The sequence below is a fragment of the Peromyscus leucopus genome, chromosome 12 (genome assembly GCF_004664715.2).
Source record: "Peromyscus leucopus breed LL Stock chromosome 12, UCI_PerLeu_2.1, whole genome shotgun sequence".
NCBI classification, from domain to species: domain Eukaryota; kingdom Metazoa; phylum Chordata; class Mammalia; order Rodentia; family Cricetidae; genus Peromyscus; species Peromyscus leucopus.
The window spans coordinates 12138635-12164990 of NC_051073.1; the positions used below are offsets into that span (position 1 = coordinate 12138635).

Sequence of the window (26356 nt, forward strand, 5' to 3'; positions counted from 1 at the left end):
AATTTTAGTCAGTGAGTTTAAATAGTGCTTTGCCCTTCAGTTTTTGCAACACATAGAATTGATTTTTCTATTTTTAAAGATGTATTTTTTATCACTTTTTATTATGTGTATGTGTTTGAGTCTATGTGTGGGTATGTGCACATGAGTCCTGGTGCCCACAGAAGCCAGAGAGGCTAGGTTCTCCTTGGAGCTAGAGATAAAGCAGTTGTGAACTGTCCGATGTGGTACTGGGAACTGACCTTAGGTCCTCTCCAAGAACAGTATCTGCTAAGCCATCTCTGCATTTCACTTATTAGTTTTTCTTATTATAGCCTGTCATTTATTATAGAAAATAATTTTAACTATATGCATAGATTTGTGGTAAATGATAAGGAAAGTACTGTATAGCTTACTCATTTGTACACAAAGTATCCCTGTACTCTCTTCATGCCTATCCTCAACTCTGCCTTGAGAAATCCTTCAATGGCTTCTGATGTTCAATGTCCTTGCAAAGCAGTGCATGTGAGCCTAACCCCACCTCTATATATGCTAGTCTACTCTGGACACCACTCCTTCAGCACCTGTATAAAATGTAACAGATACTCTCTTGGGATTTCTATGACTTGTTGGCATATGATTCATCAGCATTTATTGATATTCCATTGGATAGGACTAATGATCAAAATAAGGACACTAATATTAGGCTCTCATATAAAGCAGAACAGGGATCTATAGGCTGCCAGACTACTTGGTTTGTCAAATGACATATGTTGATTATCCTTGTAATGATTCAACTTTTTCTTACACTAGTATGAGACTGTTTTGGCTTGCCTGTTGATCTTTGCTGAAGTTGAATTATCCGCCTATTTTTGGCACATTATAGAAATTGTTTATATGTTTTGCATATAACTCCCAACCACATGCATAATTAGTAGTTGTGTTTTCATCCTGTAAAGCTTGACTTTGACATCACAAAGTTTTTAACTTTTACAGCATCCCATCTTCTGGTTTTGCTGTGCTTACCCTGGTCTCATGTCCTGTCTAAGAATTCATTGCCATGTTTCCATCAAATTTTGTCTCCTATGGTTTGTTTAAAAAATATTTATTTGTGCTTAAAATGTAAAATTTGATTTCTTTTTGAAACTATAAATTACTCACTTAATGTGAAGCTAAATAGAATTGTCATTTGATAGTTTTTGTTTTTACAGTTATCTCCCTGTTCATTATCAAAAAAAAAAAAAAAAAACTAACCTGTCATGTTGTACATACTATGACACTGTCATGGAAATCTTGACATTCTATTTCAAAAATAGAAAATTCATCAGATGACTAGTATGTGTCAACTTGTAGTCACATGGGATCATTAATTTTCATTAGAGGACTTCCTCCATACTTTTATAGCCTTTTCCAGCCTTAAATAGCCTTGTGAAGTCCCATTAGTCCATCCATGAGTTATCATTGTTGGAAGAAACTTGTAATTTCAGCAAAGTAATAGCGATAGCTGTGCTAGCTATTGTAGCCCATTAAAATATTGTATTGTCATGGGTAGAAAGGAAAGTTTGCAGTGGTGGAGGCAGCAATAGAGGGGAGACCAATCATACCTACAAAGAGATGGGGAAGTAATAATCCATAAGGACAGCATTATTTATTTCTAAATTGTGTTTACACATAACTGTTAATATTTTATAAGGGTCCTTAATTATCATTATCATGTACTTTACAAGAAATATATATATATATATATATATATATATATATATATGTTAATGGTGGGGGAAAACATAAAGTTATATGATGAATGAAAAAAATGTAATAATTATCAGAATTAATTTTAGAAAACTTAGATTTGTGTTGGTTTGGTTTTTACTACATTGTAGGAAAGAATTTTCATTGAACAGTAGAGTGAGAATTCTCATGTGTGTTTACTGGAGTTTAAGGAATGCCGTTGAACTAGATATTTCTAAAATTTCTATAATTATGTGAGAGTAGTAACAGTTAGGTTACCTTATTTCTTTTCTCTTCTCTGTTTTCAGATTACTTCTTTGTATAGAAATATTGTAATGCCTTAAGTCCCCTAATTTGTACAAGAGTTTAGCAAAATGTAAAGTACAATATTAGTTGTGTGATGGTAAAGTCTTGTTCTACACTCCAGAGCTGGGATATCAGGATGAGTGCCAAGCCTCATTTTAGAGACGCACAAGCTTTGTCATTAGATGGAGCTGTCGCTCTGAGCTATATGGCTAGAAATTGTTGTTTATCTGTCTCTTGAGCCATCAGGGAACCTTCTCATTTGAGTACCATAGCTCCACGGATTTTAAAAATGGATGTTGTTGTAAGAAGACGTAACATGCAGCCGGGCGGTGGTGGCGCACGCCTTTAATCCCAGCACTCGGGAGGCAGAGCCATGCGGATCTCTGTGAGTTCGAGGCCAGCCTGGCTATCAAGTGAGTTCCAGGAAAGGCGCAAAGCTACACAGAGAAACCCTACACAGAGAAACCCTGTCTCAAAAAACCAAAAAAAAAAAAAAAAAAAAAAAAAAAAGACATAACAACAGTCTGTTGGAAATAGGGGTTAGATACTGAGATGGATGTGCAGGCTTCCTGACAGGAGACTGGAAAGAAAAGGGAGCTGCAAAATTATGCTTTCTAAAGGGAGAGAATGCAGACATCAGTGAGCATGCCCAGTAGAAAGCATTTACTAGAAACTGTTCCTAGAGATGGGGATTTGAGTTTTTTTGGTTCCATGGCTTATTAGGGAGAAAGATACTCCTCATATTTTCTCAATATGTCTTCACCTGAGTCATTATCCTCCCACATTTTGGCTTGGCCTGGTCTTCTCTCAGTTGTGAAACAAAGTTTCCCTTTTGATACCAGAGGTCTCAAAACAAATAGATTTGTTGTCATGGGACTTTTGTTCTAGGGTAGAAAATATATAACGTAATTTAAGAGAGTAATAAAGTTAAGCACACATTATGATGTGTTTTGCGGAAAATTAGATTCTTGGAAAAGGTAAACTGCTAAAGCATATGATAAGGCAATGCAGAATGTGTGAGTAGAGAGCAAAACAGCTAAAGCATGAGACTGAGGACACAATGGAATATTGGATTAGAACACAGAAGACCCAGGGCTAACCCTTGAGCAACAGCAAAATAAAATAAAAATAAAACAAGCAAACAAAGCCCAAACAAAATTTCCATACAGTCAGGTTACTGAGATCAGGGGACTGCTTTAAATTCAAAGCCATAATGAATCTGCAGAAAGATTCTGCTCCCAAAACAAAACAAAACAACAACAACAAAAAAAAAACATGTGGATAAGATTTAAGGAAGGATGGCCCGGCGGTGGTAGCACATGTCTTAAATCCCAGCACTTGAGAGGCAGAGGCAGGCAGACCTCTGTGAGTTCGAGGCCATTCTGGTCTACAAAGCAAGATCCAGGAAAGGCGCAAAGCTACAAAGAGAAACCCTGTCTCGAGAAACCAAAAAAAGAAAAAAAAAGATTTAAGAAGGGATGGAGGTCTATGGCTTCTCCTTAGGAAGGGTCATTTATTCATGTAGCCATAAGGTGAGTGACACTGGAGGACAAAGAGCACAAGAGGACATATTCCAGAGAGAAACTAACAAGGCTACAAGTAGAGAAAAAAGTCATGTGATTTATTGTGTGAGTTACAATTGGGGGACAATAGATAACTTCAGACACTTATGACAATGATGGATGTATAGACATATGTCTTAGTTAGGGTTTCTATTGCTGTGAAGAGTCACCATGACTACAGCAATCATGGGTTTTTTTTTTTTTTTTTTTTTTTTTGGTTTTTCAAGACAGAGTTTCTCTATGTAGCTTTGCGCCTTTCCTGGAACTCACTTGGTAACCCAGGCTGGCCTCGAACTCACAGAGATCCTCCTGCCTCTGCCTCCCAAGTGCTGGGATTAAAGGCATGCACCACCATCACCACCGCCCGGCTAGCAATCATGTTTAATTGGGGCTGAATTATAGTATCAGAGATTTAGTCCATTATCATCATGACTGGACATGGTGGTATGCAGCCAGACCTGATGCTGGAGAAGGAGCTGAAAGTTCTCATATGTTTGATCTGTAGGCAACAGGAAGCTAACTGAGATACTGGGTGTGGCTTGAGCACATATGAGACCTCAAAGCCCATCTCCGCAGTGACATACTTCCTCCAACAAGGCCATACCTCCAACAGTGCCACATCTCCTAATAAGGCCATTACCTATGAGTTTATGGGATCCCATTACATTCAAACTATCACAGCATGGGATTTTTTTTTAAAAAGGGAGAGAGATCAAACAAAGACTTTACTGAACAGTGTGGATCATGAACAAGTATATATATTTTCAGTTTTAGTATAAGATTTTTGAGACAACTTTTTGAAACATTCACAAAGGAAAGGTTCGTTCTTTTCACTTACCCAGAATGAAATCTTATGGAGAACCACACTGGTGCTGTATACTTTTTAATCAGCTCACCTACCAAGAGCAGTGAAAGCCACAGTACAAACTATTGGTTTTGTAATTTGAAATGAGCAATAACACATCCAGTAGATCCCTTTGATCTACCATGCTAACCTCACATGATGCTCTGCAATCTTCTAGTCTGGGATAAGAATAATTTGGCTCTCATTTTTACAGTAGCAAAGTAATATGGTTGAGGAAACAAACAATTGCATGGGTGGCCCAATCTGCATGCCTCAACTGTAATTAATGGCTCGACATCTCTTTGAAGACTGACATTAATAATGTAAACAAACAGAGGAAGATACCATGGTTTCAACTAATAAAATATAATTTAATTTAAAAATTACAGAAGAAACTTAGGCTGTTTCAAGTGCAGATGCAATGAAAATAAACTCATGGAGCTAAAGCTAACTAAAGTAGAAAACTTAATCATTCTTGAATGACTTACTTAAAAATGTATTATGCATGTACACATATTCACAGGCAGATTTATGTGTATACACACACACACACACACACACACACACACACACACACACACACCTAAATTAGATTACCTAAGTCTGTGTGAACTACCTTGTAAAGCACCATGATAAGACCAAGACAAATAAACTTAAATGAATGGGCAGTAAAACTTAGAATTTGCCTGGTCCAGGGTCCTGCTAGGGGACTGGAGCTGATGTAGATGGTTAGTTGGAAAATAATAAAATATGTACTTCTCAGGATAGACGGCTTTAGGAAGTACCAATAAGGACTAATGGAAGGAAATACATCTCTAATGAATGAATTGTGACATCCTAAAGTTAGCTTTCCATATAGGCAGAACACATCAAGAATGGCAATGATGAACACAAGGTACAAGTGTCTCAGCCACAAAATTGAGATATGCTATTAAAATTTAAACAGCAGTAGGACATAGGAAGAAGATATTCAGAATAAAGTAAAAAAAAAAAAACAGGAGAAATTGAGACTAAAAAATAAGGCAGACAGGTGGGCAGGAGTGTTTTTGAGAAGCAAACTGTACTTCATGGAAGCAGTATCAATACAGTATTGGGATATGTCAGAAATTTAAAGCCACACTACCACAAAATATCAGGGTTAATTTTTGTTTCTTTTCTTTCTTCCAAATGATAAAACTATCAGCTATGATGATGCAAGGAGAACTAGGGGTGTAAATTTTATTCAATGACTCAGCTTGGGGTAAAGAAGTCTATTGAAATTAGTAATCAGCCTGAGACTAGATGGTCATTTATATGAAAATGAGCAGAGACTAAAAATCAAAGAATATAGTAATTTTATACATTAATGGCTTCATAAATTTTCCATTTCTACAACTTAGCTTAAACCTGATGGGAGTCATTCAGACTTTGTATGTAATTTTGAACCAGTTGTACAAGGTGGAGGAAATACTGTTTTTTTTTTGTTTGTTTTTGTTTTGGCTTTTTTTCTATAGCCAACTGAAGTTTAATCTTCAAAGAGAAAAACCAATGAAAGAAATGAGCTCCATGGCTGCATAGTGTGGTGTTGTTGGAATTAATGTCCAATAGTCAACAAAGGATACTTAACAAAATCTGCAGAAGAAGCAGTATTACATCTCAGTTCCTTCTGGATCAAATATTTTCTCCAGGAAAAAGTCTCATGAGACAGAGGGGGGCAAACAAATGTCATGTGTCTGAGAAAGCTGAAATGAGGAAGACTCATGGCTGACCCTCTCCAGTTTTAGATGGAGGTAGTAAAGAACTGCTGGGAGGAGACTCTGGAGAGAGGATATCTCCAGGACTCACTGAATTAACAGCAAGAAGTGCCGAGGGCACCAGAGATGCAGCTTTTCAGTTGTCAACTGTGTTGGGCATGCTTTTCAGTGATGTAACTGTTCTTTCTAAGGTCATCCCTGCTTCTGTGAGTAGCTACTCACTCATACCCCATTAGGAACCACAATAATGATTCATTGGTTCAGCAAGTTTGACTCTAGTATAATTGTTACTTCAGTTTGTTATGAGTTCCCTTTCTTGGGGGAATGTGTTGAATATCCCCTGGAAAAACTTTTCAGACAACAAAACTATTAGAAGCACTTTGGAGAAACAACAATTAGGAGACCAAATTCTTCCTAAGAGAAGCAGGGAATAATCTACGATTTGTGATAACTTCACATGATTTTTTTATTATTGTGTATCTATTTTTCATCCAAAATTTATCATATCATATCTATCTATCTATCATCTATCTATCTATCTATCTATCTATCTATCTATCTATCTATCTCTATCTATTCATCAGTCTATAATCTATATATACAAATATACAAATACATCAGTATACCTCAGACATAGTAACATCTATTTCATAAATTCCAAACTATATCAAGTAGAAGAACTTCTTCCACTTGAAAGACCTTTAGTTTTACTGCGTGTTTATGTGGCTTGGATCATTGTTATTATTTGTTCACAGGATAAGCACTGCTAATAGTCTCAACAAGAAATCTGATAATTTGGCCACCATTTCATTTCAACCAAGCTCTCTCCGCTCTCCCTCCCCCACTCTCCCCCCTGCTCCAACCCAAATCACCATGTCTTCACTGGAGCATTTAAAAGGGTCTAATGAAAGGAAAGACTGTCAGAAGTTTGCATAGATGTCAAATTCTGGTCTAACAGTCTGTTACTGTGGATGTGATCTCACAACTGCCATGGAAACGAAGTCCTCATTATCAGATAAAGACATAAGGGCACTGTTCCCCTGTTCCCTTCTCTCCTCTGACTGGCTATCTACAATATGAGCTGAGTTTGGGCTTTAATTACCCCATGATCAGCAAATGCACAGCACCCTAAAGTAAAAGCATCTCTGTGCTGTCTTCCTTATGATAGCTAGATTTCACAGCTAAGTAGCTGCAGGCTTCTCCTGAGATAATGAAGGATACGAAAACAAGTCAGAACATGGCAGTGGAAGGATGTTTCAGTAAGGCTATTTCTAAATGATTTTAAATTGCCAAACCACTAGTTTCCTTTCATTTGGGCTTTCCCTTGTTATCCCACAACATTCTTCGTGGCTGGAAAGTCTTCAAAGAAGAAACCCAAAGATAAACAAAAATATGAATAATATGTAAGCCAAATATACAAATAGGCTTTAAAGCAGAAGATGGTGAAACCCTCTTCTTTGCTTTGAAAATCCATCAGGGTCTGGAACACCTCGCACAGCCTAGAGGCAGGGGGAGGGCATGGACCTGCCTCTACTAAATGTACTTCCCTATGGGAGGCCTTTTTGTAGGAGGGAATGGGTGATGGGTTGGGAGGGGGAGGCTGGAGGAGTGGGAGGAGGGAAGAGGGGGATCTTTGATTGGTATGTAAAATGAATAAAAAATTTTAATTAAAAAAAGAAAATCCATCAGAATCAATTTTTGGAGGATGGGGTGTAAGCCAGGGGAGAAGGGAACCTTAATATGAGATGCAAACAGAACTTGTGGATTTTGATGCTACAGGTGCTAATACTGACACAGAATGAGTTTTTTTTCCTGAGTTGCCAGATTATGATTTAGTATATATGATTTAGTACATATCACTGAAAATAAAATATTCACTAAATCATAAACTATATATGTACACATAATATAATATAATATCACATACTATTCATTATTGGGTTGGGTTATATTGCCTATTGAATTTTGAAATACTGGCACAGAGTATTAATTTATTAGGAAATAGAGCGGGCTTGTAATCCAATATGAAGAATGTCCTCATAAGACAGTTATGTTGGACATAAACATGTGCATTGAATATTATGTGGGATGAAAGATGATGTATTATGAGCACAGGGTATCAAACATAGACAAGAGACTCCAGGATACTAGATAAAAGAGACATACCTTCACAGCCCACAGCACACCAGAGAACCTAGGTAGAAGAGAGTCATATACCAGATTGATCCTCAGAGCCCCACTAAATCTAGAACCTGTGTAGAGGAGACACCTATAAGAGGTAGACACTCAGCCTTCAGGAGGATCCAAACTCACCAATATCCAGAGCCATGAAACAGTTCATTTCTCAGCCTATGGTTTTTGTATAGAAGTCATGGTGAACTTATAAATAATATCCTGGTGATGGAATCAATATGAAATTAATATTTGATTCTTAAACAATGTTTGATGAAAAACTCTGCCTAAACCTAACAGAGCAGATAAAGGTGTCCTAAGCTATTCTAGTTCCTGAGCTTTATAGCCTGTGAATATTTCTTGATGCTGATATTTGTATTAAATTAAATAACTTGGTGTGGAGAATGTTTTAGTTGTCTGTGCTTTCTGTGTGAAGTGTTTTCTTTGATCAAAATAGTGCTGATTATAAGTTTTTCAAATTTTGGCCTTGTCTAAAATTTGGCTTGGCTCTAGATCTGTAACAGCTCTTTCTTTCTGAAGAACCTAGAAAAAGATAGAACTGCTTCCAGGACATTTTGGACACTTTTGAATATAAATTCATTATGGAACAAAAGCCTCCTGGGCCAGATCAAAAGGCAGCTAAGAGATACAGACAATTGGTGTATTGTTATATTGTTACTAATTAGGAAGGACCAGAAAGTAAAAGAGTTGCTAGCCATCCTGCGAATCAAGGAAAAGAGGCTATTGACTATGAGCCCTACCTTTTAGAAAGAGGTATTGGGAATCTAATTTTAGGATTCTATTGTGTGACTTTTCCTTGAGGGACATGGAAAAATGTCTCTGGTCACTATAAATAGCAGGCCAATGACAGACTAAATAAGTAACTCTACACAAGTCTAGGTGGATGAATCAATAAGTTTAATGGACTTAAAATTAGGAACAAGAGGAACCCAGGTGAATAAGTGAAAAGTTTGCCCTGGCAAGGGTAACTAATAAAAGCTGAGTAAATGCTGTTCTAGGCCCAGTCTGTGTGGTGCCTCACCAGAGTATCCTCTACTAAGAAGTTCTTTACTGCTTATACAACTTCAGGGAGTGGCTTCATGAATCTGTTAAGCTTTACCCACTTTAGGAATCTTGTAAATTTTCATAGCTTTCTGAGACTAGTAAGTCTCCCAACCCCCTTCAGGAGAGGGTATTTCAATTTAAATAAAATGTTACTATGAAACAATTAACAGTATTGTACTCAACATAATTTAAAGGATCTCTACACATAAATAATGCTACTTTACTGTGCCACTTGTCATCTGTTGCTATTATTCAAGTGTGTAAATGACACCTTCTGCTACACATCACACCTATTTTCATTGAAGTAGCTAATCCATCTTGTTTCCTAAACAGTGACTGAATTCTGACTTATGATATTTTAGTGAAAATATGTCATCGTTTATTATTAAGTAAATGAATTGATTATCTATTCCAGATGACTACACACTGCTGAAGGACTGAAGAGTGAAATGGATGCAAACATTTATGCACTGGTGTCTGTGATATGGATCAATGATAGCAAAGAAGGATTTATTAGCACTGGTTCTCCCTTGGTTCCATATCTGATTAAAGCTCCATAACCTTTCTGTGCAAATATAACATATGATATTCAAAATGATGACTCAGGCATTTTAGTAATATGTAGTATATCAAAAACAGCTATTGTGGGCAGTGAGATGTAACCATCACTGGGTTCATGACCTTCATTCAAAAACAGACATTGCAGTAGTGTAAGGTTCTTGATCAAACCTGAGATCTATTTGTATTCCAAGATGAAATTGCAACCTTTTTCTTTCTGTTGATTCTACTAGATACATTTTTCCCTTTAGGATGTATGGACTTTATTTGATTAAACAGAAAAATATGAGCACAAGTGTGGTTATATATTGTGTACCCTAATAAAATTTGCCTGAAGATCAGAGAGACAAAGGAACAAACCACTGCCACATCTTACCTCTAGGACTCCTCAGCCTAAAAAGTTCTCCAGGAAGAAAGCTTTTAGTTCCTGTCTCCTCAAGCCTTATGTATCTTTCTCTGCCCAGTCATCACTTCCTTCCTAGTGCTGGGATTAATGGCTTGTGTGCTTCCCAAATACTGGGATTAAAGGTGTGAGATCTCAAGTGCTGGGATTAAAGGCTTGTGACTCCCAAGCATTGGGATTAAAGGTGTGTGCCACCACTGCCTGGCTTTATTTCTTTTTTAGACTGAGTCAATTTTATGTAATCTAGTATCTTTGCCTCCTAAACGCTAGGATTACAGGTGTGTGCCACCACTGTCTGGCATCTATATTTAATCTTGTTGCTTGTTCTGTGCTCTGATCTTCAGGCAAATTTTATTAGGGCACACATAGATCACATAACTGCACATACCTATAATCAAAGTACTTGAAAGGAGAATGGCCAACCTGAGCTACATAGTAAGACCTATCTACAAAAAGTTAATTAAAAAATATATATCCCTGAGTGGGTATAGATAATTAGGTGCTACTTGGAGGCAACCCATTGTCTCAATATTTAGTGTTACTATGAATCTATGAAAAGAGAATGGCCACACAGAAAACTTGGAACCAAAAGTAACTGTAGCTGTGTTTACTCTGCATAATCATTTCTATGCCTAGACATGGGGAATGAGCCAAGCACCAGAAAAAAAAAATTCCTCTCCTCTGCTACATCAAACCTACACTTTCCCACTACTCATTTCCTACAACAGGATTGTTTTTTCCCCCAGGAAATCTGGGCTAAGGGGCTTTCACAGCCTTCAGTGAAAGAACTAACACTATAAATAGTATCATCCCTATCCAATGTCTCATGGAAACATGGGATCTATTGTAACATGTGAAGCTGTATCACTACTTGTGTCCATATCTGAAATATCTCACACCAAAGGTATACCACTTACAAATCTTTCAGATATAAATGATATAGTAAACTTTAGTAATTCTCAGAAGTGTTTACAACATAGTGCTTTGCTTTCAACATCTTTTTAGTAAATGCTTGACCAAAACCAAGACCACACACACAATGCTTTTGCTGAGACACAACAAATATAATCAACCAAAGTACGGTCTAAATCCATATTTATAGAAGAGTTGTTTTTATGTGGGCTACTAATATATAGCTGTAATGAAGAGTCTTTTATAACTTTTGGTAGCATAATTTGGGTTCTTGGAGCCAGGGTGTCTGGAAAGTCAATATCTTAGAATAAGAACTTGTGTAAACATTGCTTAATTCAAATCCAACTGAAGTGATTATCAACAAACAATAAAATTGTCTGCTCTGAAGGTAGAGTCAAACAATAACTCAAATTTCGTAGTTCAAACATGTATCTCCTGGATATTCATTTTCTGTTTCACAATCATCACTTTCAAAAACTCAAAGTGTTCAAAATCAGCTGTTCCATAGATAAATAGGAAATAAAACAACTGAAGAACTAACCAACCATAATGAAAGCCTAGTCTCAAGACCAGGACAGAGAAAAACAATGCATCAATCTAATTTTGATTAAGCATTCCTTCTTTACAAGGTGTGGTTAACTTTTCCTGTGAACTTTTAGTTCAGATATTCAGCAAATTCCTACCGTTGTATGTCCTTATCTTGGAAATTAGGATGTGTTCAACTGTAAGGGCAATGCAGCTTTGGTTTATGTTTGTGTACATAAGAAGATCACAGAGTTAGGGATATTTCAGTGAAGTCATACCACTAAAATTCCCTTTTATGTCTTACTGAAATATAAACTTAGTGTGATCATTCATTCTTCTCTGTTTTATATTAGGGAATGGTATAGTTACTTAAATAATGGAGATGAGAGGAATTACACTATTTCTATCTCTTAAATGACATTCAGTCCAATACCCTGATAACATAGAGCTCATTTGTACAGTCATCACAGCCACCCATAGTCAGGACATTAAAAGACCATATGAAGATCACTTGAAAGAACTGAGAACACACAAATTGTAGAAGAAAAGACAAGGGCTAGGCTATATTTCAATAACTGGAGATGATAAGAAGTTTATAAAAGAATGTAAGTATACAGCAGAGCTACAAGAGAAGGTGATTGTCTTGAAGATTGAAGATTATCATATGAAAGAACAGTCAAATATTGTTACATGATTTCATATCTGTCTATAAATGTGCTACAAATAGTAAAATTTAAGAGAATTCCATCCCTTGGATGTGAACTCTTCTAAATCAAAACTCTCAAGATAACAGAGTGAGAAACCTCATAGTGACTTAAGGATAAACCACTCTTGAGAAAAATTCATTTTTTTCTGTATTGAAGCCTATAGTCAACACCATTGTCTAAAATCAATACACACAAATATAAAGATAATTTAAAGTTCTTCAGTTCTCTGTATTTATAATTTCTTTGCTTTATCTGATTTAATGGAGAAGAACACAAATTTGATTTATTATAACATATCAAAAGTAGAATTAGTACCAGAAGAAAATTTATATTGTTATTAAATGCTAAATTCTTGAGTGCATGTTCTGACAAGTTTTCATTAAATCCAAGGATATTGGCTTAACAGGAGATAAGGCAGTTATGTTGATTTCAAAGGAAGTACATAAAACTAGCTTTTGTAAAATAAATAATTGAAACATATTTCTTATTTATATACATAAATAATAAGGTGGAAAAGGAATAACACTGAATTTTTGAATCCAGAATAAAGTAATTGGTAAAATAAAAAGCAATATAATAAAAATAAATGATAATAAATACGAATAATATTAGTTCATTTGTTTTCTCATAGCTTTGTACATTTTCTTAAGCCTTCTACCTGCATAACTAAGACATGGAACCTAAGCATTTCAGGAGAGTGGCATACTAATAATGGGCCATTCTGATTAAAATACAATTCAAAGCTCAATAAGCTCAATATGTCTTAAGTATATAAAGTGGCATTTCCTAAATTATCTTTAATAATGAGAAAGGGAGCCTGGAAGTGGCAGTTCCCATCATCAGCATATATACACTTCTTATTGAAAACAACAAACAATTTCCACAGTTCCAATACTCCTCTCTGTGACCCTCTACCCCCACTCCAGATATTGACAATAAGACCTTATTGCTGAGAAACCAGACACTTGAGTTGTAGTATATGGAAGCATTAAGAATATGGAAACATCATTCCTCCTCGTTCAGGATGCTGGAATGTGATATACAAGCTACTGGAGAAGAGAAAAGCCCCATGCTTACTCAGCTGAGGATTCTTCAAATTACAACAAATACTGCCTAGATAGATAACTTGATCCCACTTGTACAAAAGTGAAACAAATATTATGAGAGTAATCAACCACATTCTACTTGGATCAAAGTCCTTCTCCATGAGATGGAAGCCATGCCTGTCACTATTGAAAGGGTGAAGAACCCTTAGCTAGATAGGTCATAGGGGAAAACTCAATACTATATCTACTAACTAGACATATATTAAAATGTTTTCTAATGGCCCATTGTTATATCCATGAATCAGAACATTTCTCATGTCTCATCAGAAGAACTTTTCCTTTCACCAGATGGACATCAACACAGGGACTCCCCAAATTATCAAATTTAGTGTTTATTAGGCATTCATATAACACTCTTCCCTTCAAGTTTCAAAGATCTTAGTGGAACAGGCAGGCAGAAATACTACAAGACCCAGAGGTGGTAGATAATATCAAGGGAACAGTTTTATCCCCACACATAACAGGGTAGATGCAAATATTAGCTCACAGTGACTGTAAGAGCATGTGCAAGGTCTTTTCAAGTTCCATCCCAGAAATGTCTTAGTACAGAGTAGACACACAGTCCCATCACTAGCTGAAGAGCTATTGGAATTTGAGAGCTACTGGGAGAAGGAGTATCAGTTTTATTTAATGATGTGACTTCTGATAGCCTGACCAAACACCATGTCAGGCCAGAAACCAAAGACTGGCTAGGCAACAAAAACTAGACTTAATAGAGAAAAGAAGAAATAAGAAAAAAATCTCAAAGTAGAGAAGGAATGGCATGGAAGAGTAGAGATGGTGCTAGCAAGAGATGTTGGGGGTGATATGCTCAAAGCACACTGCATTAAATTTTCAAAGAAAAATTAATAAAAATATTTTGCATTGTTAATCTAATATTTATAAAAATAGTTAACAGTAATATTTTGATAATAATCAAAATCACTTAAATTTTAGAATAATTGGTTTTTTAAAGCATATTACAATCTAGCGAAGATTCAAAATATTTAATTTCATTGGGTAAACTACTTTTCTTACTTAAAATCCTGTATATTTATTATTATTATTATTATTATTAATTATTATTATTATTATTATTATTTACTGAGAAGGGTTCCATGTATCTTTGTCTAATCTCAAACTTGCTGTGTATCAGAAAAATGGCCTGGGACTTTTAATCACACCCTTTTTCTCTCCAGTTTGCACTACCATACTCTGTTCTATGGTATGCTGAGGATTTTAAGTCAGAACTTCCAGCATGTTTGACAAGTACTCTACAAACTAAGCTATTTCACAGCAATGAAAAAGATCTGTATTTTTACTTTTCCTGTGATAAATTAAGTTTTTTTGATAAATTTGGAAAAAAATGTTTAAACTTCATGTAATAAAATATTGTCACTCATTTATTTCCTTTATCTCAATTGCAAGCTTTTGTACCTCATTGTTCTCTGAGTTTTATCTTTGTATTCTCTCCACTGAACCTCCTTGGAAAAACTGTCATCCTAGCAATTTGAAGCTAAAATAACAAATAAAGTTGAGGCAATCTACAAATAGATTAAAATTCTTAGAAGAGGAATGGACTCTATTAAATAAAAGGAGAAGTTGAGGTAGTAATGCTATGGGATGTTTTGTAATGGCAAATGTGTTGCTCTGATTGGTCAATAAATAAAACACTAATTGGCCCGTGGCTAGGTAGGAAGTATAGGCGGGACTCACAGAGAGGATAAAAGAAAGAAAGAAGGCAGAAGGAGTCACTGCAGCCGCCGCCAGGACAAGCAGCATGTGAAGATGCCAGTAAGCCACGAGCCACATGGCAAGGTATAGATTTATGGAAATGGATTAATTTAAGCCATTAGAACAGTTAGCAAGAAGCCTGCCACGGCCATACAGTTTGTAAGCAAAAAAAGTCTCTGTGTTTACTTGGTTGGGTCTGAGCAGATGTGGACTGCGGTGACCAAGATTTGTCCTGACTGTGAGCAAGGCAGGAAAACTCTAGCTACAGCATAACATTGTGTATATGGAAGTAAGTTCCTCTAGCAAACTGGTTGGAACATAGATCACAAAAGGCTAAAGTGAACTTAATATTGAATTAAGTGATGAGCACAGGACCAGTGATTGTTAAGTGCAATAGAAATGGAGACTGGATTTTCTTTTCTGTATCATCTTATCATGTGCATTATTTATCTCTCACTGCCCCACTTCTCCTTTCATTGATAACAATCTAATGCTAGGTATAGGCTCCTGTTTATAGACTGAACCATCCATCCAATAAAAGTAATCCAATAGTAGAGTTTTCAAAGGATGTCATAAAAATGGCTGAGAAACAATTTTAAAATGTTATGTTAACATTCTTAGCCAGCAGGGAAATGAAAATTAAAACAACTTTGAGATTTCATCTTACCCAAGTCAGAATGACCAAGATCAAAAATAAATAAGTTCATGCTGCTGCTGATGCATGGTAACAGGAAAACCTATTCATTATGGGTATGAGTACAAACTGATATAGTCCCTGTGGAAACTAGTGTGGAAGTTGCTGAAAAACCTGAAAAGCAATCTACCAGAGGGTGCAGCTATACTATTCTTGAGCATATTCTCAAAGACTGTACATCTTAAGTGGAAATATTTGCTTAATCATGCCCATTGCTGCTCTATTCATAATAACCAGAAATTGGAGATAGCCTAAATTCCCATCCAACGATGAATGCATAATCAAAACTTGGTATATATACCCAATGGAATATTATTCAGCTGTTAAGAAAATATGAAATTGTGAAGTTTGCAGGTATGTGGGTGGAGCTCTCAGATATGTGGATTTAGATTTTAAGCTTTATATATGGAGGCAATTAAGTGCTAGATGGCATGTGATATCCATGACTTTCTATGCACAGTGAAAGTAAAAACACATAGTATGGAAACTTAAATTGTTTCACATAGAATTTAGCATGTTCCTTAACAATGAGATTTAGAGCAAAAGGATAAAGTCTCAATAAAAATATTTTCAAAACTGGATTTAGTGGCATTATTTACAAATACAATTATTGAGACTGTAACCCACATAATTATTTCTTGGGGGTGGAAAATGAAGCCCAATGAATAAAGCAGAAAAACAGATATAAAAAGAAAATAAAGAAAAGGAGTATATACATTATTGGACAAATTTACTAGAATCTCTCCTATTAATATCTTTCAGTATTTCATATATAGCACCACTAGCTCAAGAAGAACACAGCAAGGAACTCCTATATCTTGTTTTATACATTGCACTATGCTTTAATTATTGCAGATATTTTAATATCCCAATAGTAAATATGTTATGCTAGCTGAAGGTAATTTTGTTATTTCCTTAATTGCAAGTATGTGACAGTTACAAAAATATATTATACATTTAAAATTCTTACAATCATTGGAAGAAAATATTTAATTAGAGAAAATAAATCATCAAAATCAGTATGTGTTATTATCTTCATGTTGAACTATCCTGTCTTTCCAACACTATTTGACAGTCAAGGAATATTTGAAAAGTGGAAAAATAATACACAAATGAAGGAAGTATGTGTAGCTTCTAAATGGAAGGATTCTGGATGCTACATGGATAAGAAATGATTCCTATCTATTTCTCTTGAATATAGTTTTATGCTTAGACTTGGAAAAGCAACAATAAAAGAAAAATTTGTTAGTATCATGATAGGAAAATTTCCAAATATTAAAGCTGAAATTGAAAATGTTACAATCTTCTATGAACTATGAGGTGTTGTATAGTGTTATGAAGACACTGTGTAGATGACATACTATACTATGATGACACTGTGTAGATGACACATTTGATTCCCTAGCCCTAGAACAAACTCTGTGAGCAGAAAAAGGCATATAGACGGCATTGCAGTGAAAACTCTCTCTGCTCTTGAGGGTTATTAAATTAAATGTGAACCTGTGGATTGGGACTGTAGCATAATATGTAAAGTGCTTGCCACAAAAGCATGGTGATTTGAGTTCAATCCCCCAAACCCATAGTTAAAAAGCTTAGTGCAATAGTGCAGGTCAATGACTCTAGCACTAGGAATGGAGATAACTTGATGACCAGTCAAGCTGAACTGGCATGCTCCTGGTTCAGTGAGAGACCCTTACTTTAAAAACAAAGTGCACACTGCTCCACATAAGACAAATGAGGTCGCTCTCCCCGCAAACACACATACACCTCTCTGTGCATGTATGAGCACATGCACACATAACACATACACACATAGTGAATTGGTATTTCATCACTGCTCCCATGTGTTTGAAAACAGTTTGGATAAGTCTCCTAACAGATGTGTCTGTCTTCCATCAGAAAACTGGTGCTATACCATTGTGTCCTCTCTCTGATAGATGCTTATCTAGGCATGAAAAAATTTTACCAGCATAGACCTGCTGGGTGGTGAGTTGAGAGATCTTAGAAGGATACTACCTGTGTATCAAAATTTCAACATGTAGTGAACACTTCCAAACAATCAAGGGAAGAAAGTCTGGGAGAAAAGACATATGTTCTTCATGTCTTGTTTCTTTCCCAAAGACAAAGGGTATCAGAACCATGTGGAGGAATGTTGAGAATTTAGAAATGCCTATGGACAGGTGCTGTCCTATCCTAGATTCTTCTATTTCAGTGATGCCTACATAGTACTTCCTTAATTAAACAGAAAGGTTACTGCTGTGGGATGTTCTGTATGGCAAATGTGTTGCTCTGATTCGTCAATAAATAAAACACTGATTGGCCAGTGTCTAGGCAGGAAGTATAGGCAGGACTAACAGAGAGTATGAAAGAAAGAACAGGAAGGCAGAAGGAGTCACTGCCAGCTGCCGCCAGGACAAGCAGCATGTGAAGATGCCGGTAAGCCACGAGCCACGTGGCAAGGTATAGATTTATGGAAATGGATGAATTTAAGCTATAAGAACAGTTAGCAAGAAGCCTGCCATGGCCATACAGTTTGTAAGCAATTTAAGTCTCTGTGTTTACTTGGTCGGGACTGAGTGGCTGTGGGACTTACAGGTGACAAAGATTTGTCCTGACTGTGGGCAAGGCAGGAAAACTAAGGCTACAGGTTACATTTACTGGGCCTAGATTTCTGGGTAGGTGGGATGGTTAATTTTTATTACCAACCTCATTGAGATATTAGAAAAGTGATTCTGAAAGAGACTAAATCAATGAAATAATTTAAAAAAAAAGAAGTCCGTTTTCACCATTATGTAGACACCAATGTAACTGACTGTGGAGCCAGGCTGAGCACAGAGGCAGAGGAAAGGAAAACTTGCTCACATTCTCACTCTCCTTTGGAGTTGGGACACACTCTTTCTGCTCTTAGGCACCTAAAGTCTAAATTCTTTAGGGTTCACTTTGCAAAGAATATCTCTGTCCATCTACCTCCCAGTACTTCTCTCAGGCTTTATAGTAAGTAATATTAGTTTCATTGTTTCTGAGTCTTTAGAAGTAGAAGGAGATACTCTTAAGAGTTCCCTGTGTTCTCAAGTATGCAGAAAGTCTATTATTGTACTGATTGGTCCTCCCATAATCATGTGAGCCAAGTCCCTAAAAAATACCTCCTCTGATAGAACTCGATCTCTGTCTCCACCTATACCAGCCTATCTCTGTCCATGTATTTATATATCTACCTATCCTCTATGTTTCATCCATCCATGCATCTATCCATTTATTCATCCATCCATCTATCTTACTATCTTACTATCTCTCATCTATCTACTATCTATCTATCACCTCTATCTTACCTATCTACTATCATCTGTTGATTTTCTATAAATCATTTGTGATCTATTGGTTGAGTCTCTTTGGAGAATTCTTATTAAAAGAGAACATATTTACCACTCGATTTGGCTACTTAGAAGTCTATTATTTGGCATAGAGCCCCATCAATATCTCTAAGTTATCTCATTTTTCAAGAAAAAAAGGTGTTTTGATATGTCATATAATTATCTGATCCTTGCTTTTATTTATATTTGGATATGAATTTCAAGAGGAACTTATTGACAGAGATTGATCACTTTTTATCATTTGTCTAGTCCTACCACCCCTTGCTCCATTTCTCCAGAAGTGCTTTGGATATTGCATCAATATTTTGTTTTTGGTTTTGTGTTTGTTTGTTTGTGTGTGTGTGTTTTTTTGTGTGGTCCATGTTTGTGTGTGCACATTTGTGTGAAGGTTTATATGGATGCCAGGGGACAGCTTTGGATTTCATTCTTCAGGAATGTTACCAATTATATTTTGAGACATTATTTTTCATTGGCCTGTAACTTGCTCTATGGTCAGGCTGCCTGGTTACAGAGCCAGAAATCTGCCTGTTTTCATATCTCCCACACTAGGATTACAACTGGGTAATACCACACAATTTTTTTTATGAAAGTTCAGGGTCATAAACTCAGGTCCTTGTGTCTATAATGTAAATCCTTTACTCAGAGCCATCTTCCTAGGCATTACAATGGATTTTTGACTTGTTCAGTACTGAAATACGGGAAAAAATGTGAGTGGGTCAGAGACAATGTGTTTCTGGTCTCCTGGATTTTTGCCATCAACCATGAGCAGAGCAGACTCAAGTTTGCTTCTGGGTCCTGTTTCCTTTAGGGCCAGTCTGATCACCCTGTAGATGGATGGCCCAATTTGACTTTGCAAACCCACAAGAAAAATAAATTTTTGTTGTTGTTTTGAGTCAATGAGAATATATGATATTCATGTTGCAACTATCCTACCAAGAGCCTGGAACTTCAGAGGCAATGCCAAGGTGTTGCTGGGGAACCAAATATGTACCAACAGGCAAGTTCCATTTACTATTCTTGCCAAGAAGAGAAGGATGAGAAACAGACCTCTCCCATCCTATCACCAATAGGCTCAAACCAACTAGGATAATGTGTCCTTTCCTTGACAGGCTAAAGACTTGTGAACCTGCAGGTTTGGGTCAAGGACTGGGGGAGTAGAGGGACAAGCTGACACAAAAACATGAGCCAGGCTGATTTCATCTAGGGATGTTGGGAAAAGAACAGAGGTCTACAGTGAGTTCATTTAATGAATTCGTAACAGGCAGGCAGAAGCAAGTCAAAAATTGAATTCATCCCTGGAAATAAAGAAAATACATTACTTTGACACATTTGAATAATAAGCATAATTTCACATCTGTTATATTTAATTTAATTTTTTATTTAAGAAATTTTTTTTATTCATTTTACATACCAATCAAAGATCTCCCTCTCATCCTTCCTTCTGCTTCCCCCCAGCCTCCTTTCCCCAAACCACCAATCCCTCTTCCAGAAGAGTAAGGCCTCCCATGAGGAGTCAGCAAAGCTTGGTACATTCTGTTGAGGCAGGACCAAGCCCCTCCCTCATGCATCAAGGCTGAGCAAGGTGTCCCACCATAGGGAATGGGCTCCAAAAAGCCAGCTTATGCACCAGGGATCGATCCTGATCCCACTGCCAGGGGCCCTTCTGAGACCAAGCTACACAACTGTCTCCAGTATGCAGAGGGCCTACTCAGGTCCCAGGAAGGCTCAACATATGTCAATCTAAACTTCCTGAGTTCCCAAGAGCTTGATTCAGTTGTCTCTGTAGATTTCCCCCATCATGATCTGGTCTGTTACATGTTAAAGGGCACTGCACCATCCCAAATCCTTCAACCCTTACATCTGCCAAATAAATCCTTTCCTGATGCCATTTATACTTAAGAGAAACTAAGGCCACTTTCCGTGGCCACCATGTTCTAGTTGTTGTCATTAGTCACCTCCTGTTATGGATATCTGTTTCTGATAAAGAGCCCATCAGTCAGTTTTTGCCTTTCCATAGAAATACAATGCCATTTTTTTAAAAGCATGCACATACCTTCTCTTGGGGACCTCAGGTCCTCCCAAGGGAAGTACAAAAAATATTTCTGTTGACCTTCTCGAGGTTCCCATTTGTTATAGGTAACTCTAGCATTAAGAATAAAACTATATAGACATATTTGTGTCCTTTTTGGGATGTTACCCATTTAGCAAACTGCTCATGTACATTCACTTAGTACTTTGAAAATCAGAGATGTAAAAAAAAAAAAAAACTATTATATAGCCCATTCTCCTCTTCTTATTCTCTAAGATATGCAGTTACTTCTATTAATCTTATCTTTAGTTCAATGACTTATACTTTCCTCATCTCTTTCCTTTTCTTCTTGAGATCTTTAAAAAGTAAAATCTCCAAATGAATCATGACAAAGTTTCTGAGCACCTGAGAGCAATATAAATAATAGTTGATTTATCCCACAAAGCAGAAAAGTTTATTAAGAAAATTAGGAGCACTCACATCAAACAATTTCAGCAGCCACTGTAGACTATATTGGCATAACAGCCAACTTATCATTCTATCAGCAATATAATCTAAAATAATAAACAATCTCACTTTTAATTTTAAACTTTCACAAGCTAAGTGGAAAACAGAACAGATAATTCTTTGTGAGAATATGATTGAGAAATTTTTTGCAAGAGCACCTTATAGATACTTGACTATTTACTAAGATGTTTCAGTTATACTAATTTCACATATCTCTCTATCTAGACATTGAAATGGTTGGCTGCATGCTTGACCCTGTGGATTCAAGTGGTTCCAGTCACTTCAAGAGAGAGGTCTTTCCATACTGCTGTCTATGAAGATGAGAAAAAGTAAGTATTTATACTCTGTACTTGAGTGGGAAACTTGAGTTGTGAAAGCAATATCTAATTAACAAACAAACAAATAAACAACAGATTTACCCCTTTCACTCAGAAGAAGCAGCCACCTCAAACTATTCTTTTCACTCAAGGATTCAATAAAAGAAGAGAGAAACATTAGGAGTTCAGAGATTCAGACTTTCTTGTTCAGAACAAGGCCAAGGCAGCCAAATGAGGAACTTATGAAAGTTAGTCACCAAGGTTCTAAATATGGCTTCCACATACAACTCTTTAAAAGGAAATACAATTTTGTTACAGAGAAATCCTCTGTCTTTTTCACTAACTTGCCTCAAAATATCTTGACAAATATGGAGCGCTTCTAATCATCTTCATTTCAACTTTCTGTCAAATTTTTCAAATGCATTGGCCATGTAGGTAAAATCTATTTTCAGATGCATCATATGGTATCTAAAAATAGTAGATCAATGCTCAGTTACATAAGTGTAATGAATTAGAGCTGCAGAATCCAAGATTTGGTACATCAACACTTTTTATTTTGATTGTATCAAATATTTTGAGAAATATTCATGCTATTCTTTTAAATTTTTTTGATATAGTAATATCATTTCCCCCTTCCCTTTTCTCCCTCCAAAGACTCCCATGTACCCCTACTTGCTCTATTTCATATTCATGATCTGTTTTTACATTTGTTGCTGTTACATATATATGTGTGTGTTCCTAAATACAATCTGCTCAGTCTGTATAATGTTACTTCTAAGTCTATTTTCAGGGATAACCACTTAGTGTTGAAAAACAAATTGGTATGTTCTTCCTTGGGGAAGACTGTGTCCAGCTATGATGTGTATGAACCACAATAATGGCCAGCATGTCATGAAAATCCAATAGGAGCACAGTGGCATATGTAACTTGGATACCCTGATGACGGATGTCATTCTGTATGCTGTGAATATGTGTTGCTTTTATTGGCTGATGAATAAAGCTGCTTTGGCCTATGGCAGGGCATAATATTGCTAGGTGGAAAAGCTAAAGTGAATATGGGGCGAAAGAAGGGTGGAGCCGAGAGAGACTATTCAGATACCCAAGGAGCAAGATGCCAGAAGTCGATAATGCCACAGCCATGTGGCAAAATATAAATTAATAGAAATAGGTTAATTTAAGTTGAAAAAGCTAGTTAGTAATAAGCCTGAGCCATTGGCCAAACATTTATAATTAATATAACCCTCTAAGTGATTATTTTATAAGCAGTTGCGGGACCAGGCAGGATGCACTAAAGCCTCTGGCTACATAATCCACATCTCTCCAGTTAGAGGTAAGACCTGCTCAACAATATGAGATCATACCCAGTATTTAGTAAACACCCAGGGTCGATGAAGTCATCAATCTTGATGGAGAACTTGAAACTCCCATTTAACTAAACAAGCATAATCTCTAACTATGATAACTATATAACTATATAGACATTTGTCCTTATACCCACAGATTAGTATGGTCCTCACTGAATATCAACATTTTTTAAGAGGAAACTTAGGCCTACTTTGAATTCAGTTTGAATTTAGTATGAGTGAAATAAACAGAGAAGTATAATAATTTAAAAATAAAAATGAGTTGTCTGATATCTCTGGTCTGTTATACGAGTGTTTCTCCTTTGCTATTGTCTTTATACTTTAATTTCTAAGGGAGTTTTAAAAATATTTCAGGTAAATGGTTCTTTAACATCATAGTAACAGCTCTTTAGATTCAGTGTACTGTGTTTCTATGTGATATTTCTCAGAGGCCTCCAGCATGTCTCTGAGGACACTCTACTGTTAGATGACTGCCAGATAAAATTGACCTTGAACTATTACCTTCTTCCTCAGATACAACAACCATCACAGGACAATACCCCAAACAACACTGTTGCATTCATTGAAGGGGGGAGAAATATAAGTGAGGAGATAGTGGGAATAACACCTGGAGAGGAGTACTGGTGGTCCTTTTTGCATTCATCCTAATAGATCTATGAAGACAATTATTCATTAACGTATCCAGTCAGTTTTCCTGAGTTCAGTACTGAACTTGGGCTTCTCCCAAACCACAAAAGAAGTCAAGGGCATCTTTCTCACCTTGTCCACTTGCAGCAGTGTTCTTCCAGCCAGATAGATTAACTAAGCTCAAAGCATTAGGTATCTAGTATTTTTAGTTAATGAAGATGTCTTTGGATGCAGCTTAAATAGACTTTCCATGAGTTAGTAAAATGCTATTCCTGTCACATAATTCCTTGGGAAACAGAAGATGAATTTAAAATAGTTATTGATGGAATAAGGAAAGAATCTCCTTCCCCCTTCATGAACTCTAAGTCAACAGTCCTTTCATTCAGGATGTAGGCAGTGGATAAGATCTATTCTGGAGAGAATGGGATGAAAATGTTACATTTTCAAACAATTTATTATTAATATAAAATGGGTTAGCTGACTCAGACCAGCCCACTATAGATACTTACAGAAACATAAATGTTTAGTAAGTGAAAACTTAATACAAAATGACGACTGGATATTTGGTTGACTATTCACAGTGACAAGTTTTAGATGGCATGAAAGTGGACCACAGCTGCCCATCAATTTTCTAAGTTACTCAGCCTTCATGATCATTCTTGGAACTGAAAAACAGCAAGTAACCTAGGGTGTTTATACAAATGTTATATCATTTTAGGTGTCTTAAGTTTGCTATTAAACACTCATAAAACCCATAAGTGTTACAAAGAGAAATTCCATTGTTACTTAGGTCAAACACAACCAGTACAAAAAGGTCTCATAACTCAGAGATAAGTTTTGTAAACATTTTTAAAAAGAAAACAATATATACTTGTATTGACTACAATAACCATGATATATATATATATATATACTTTTAGGCATATGAAAGTTGAGTTCATTTAATATCTGCTGGCAAAAGTGTAATTTAATCATTTAACTGATTTTAAAATTGTATATGAAATGCCATTTCTAGTCTTGTTTTAAAAATAATTAGAACAAATAGAAAGTTCAGAATCTTGCGCAATACTTACTTCAAAATGTTTTAGTTAATATCACCAAATTTATAATATTTTTGTTTCTTGTTATGGTATCAATTTAATTTTGTGTGATACATAATGCAAAACAAACAAATTACTTATATGAGATATATAAATTGATCGGGAACACAAGCAGCCAAGAATATTGCTTTAGTGTATTTTCCTCTTTTTAATTATAGTATAGGGATGCTATTAATTTAATATGTTATGAAAACAAACTAAGTATCTATTGAGAGATGGATAAAGAAGCATAATCTACACATAGAATTGGATAGTGTTTAGAATCAAAGAGGAAATTGTGACATGCATCAATTTCAATAAACCTGGAGTACATGACAAAGACACCATATGTGTACCTAGAGTAATCAAATTTACAGAGATAAAAAGCAGTAGCTTTATAGTTTTGTGGAAAGAAAGAAATGCGGAGTTGCTACTCAGTGACTCTAAAGTTTCAGCTGTGCAAAGTAAAAGAGAACTAGTTTACTGCAAGGAGAGCTAGTCATTTGATGTGTATGCATCACTCTGCACACAGTCAGCAAAGAAACAGTAACGATGTGCCAGAACAGTGGATAGGTCAAGTGTTCTCACAGTATTTAAAAAGAGAGACAGAGGAAAAACCATGACCACTAAAAATAATAAGCTACTAGCAAAACAGTGTTTTCATACTGAGGGTATTACTAGGGAGGGGGATCTAAATCATGGCTTGTGTAGCTTTTAAAAATAATTAAATGATTTCCTCCAAATTTAATCTCTTAATAATGCTTTTAATGTTTGTTTCAATGTAAGAAATTGTAGATTAAAAACCTAGGCAAAAATTCAGAAATTATAGTTGGTAAAAATCTGAATTTTAAAATGTACTACTCAATGCTATTAAAAGATCTCCTTGAAGTACGTGTATTTTTCCTCAGAATAGTCTATTGATGTATTTTTTTCTATCAGTTCTTAAATATTGCTGTTCAAGTTCATTGTGGTTTCTAAATGCCATACCAGAGTAGAATATTTATGTTGGATACATCCTTGAGAATATATCATCTTCAGTGGAATAACACAAAAATAAG

General features: G+C 36.0%; 1 long non-coding RNA gene across 1 annotated transcript in view; it reads left to right on the forward strand.

Moving 5' to 3' along the window:
• The window catches only part of LOC119088850, a 67128-nt gene that overhangs the window by 26325 nt on the left and 14447 nt on the right, over positions 1-26356 (forward strand). The window contains exon 2 of the long non-coding RNA XR_005092585.1: positions 22137-22240. This is a non-coding gene — a long non-coding RNA (uncharacterized LOC119088850). The remainder of the gene's footprint in view (positions 1-22136; positions 22241-26356) is intronic.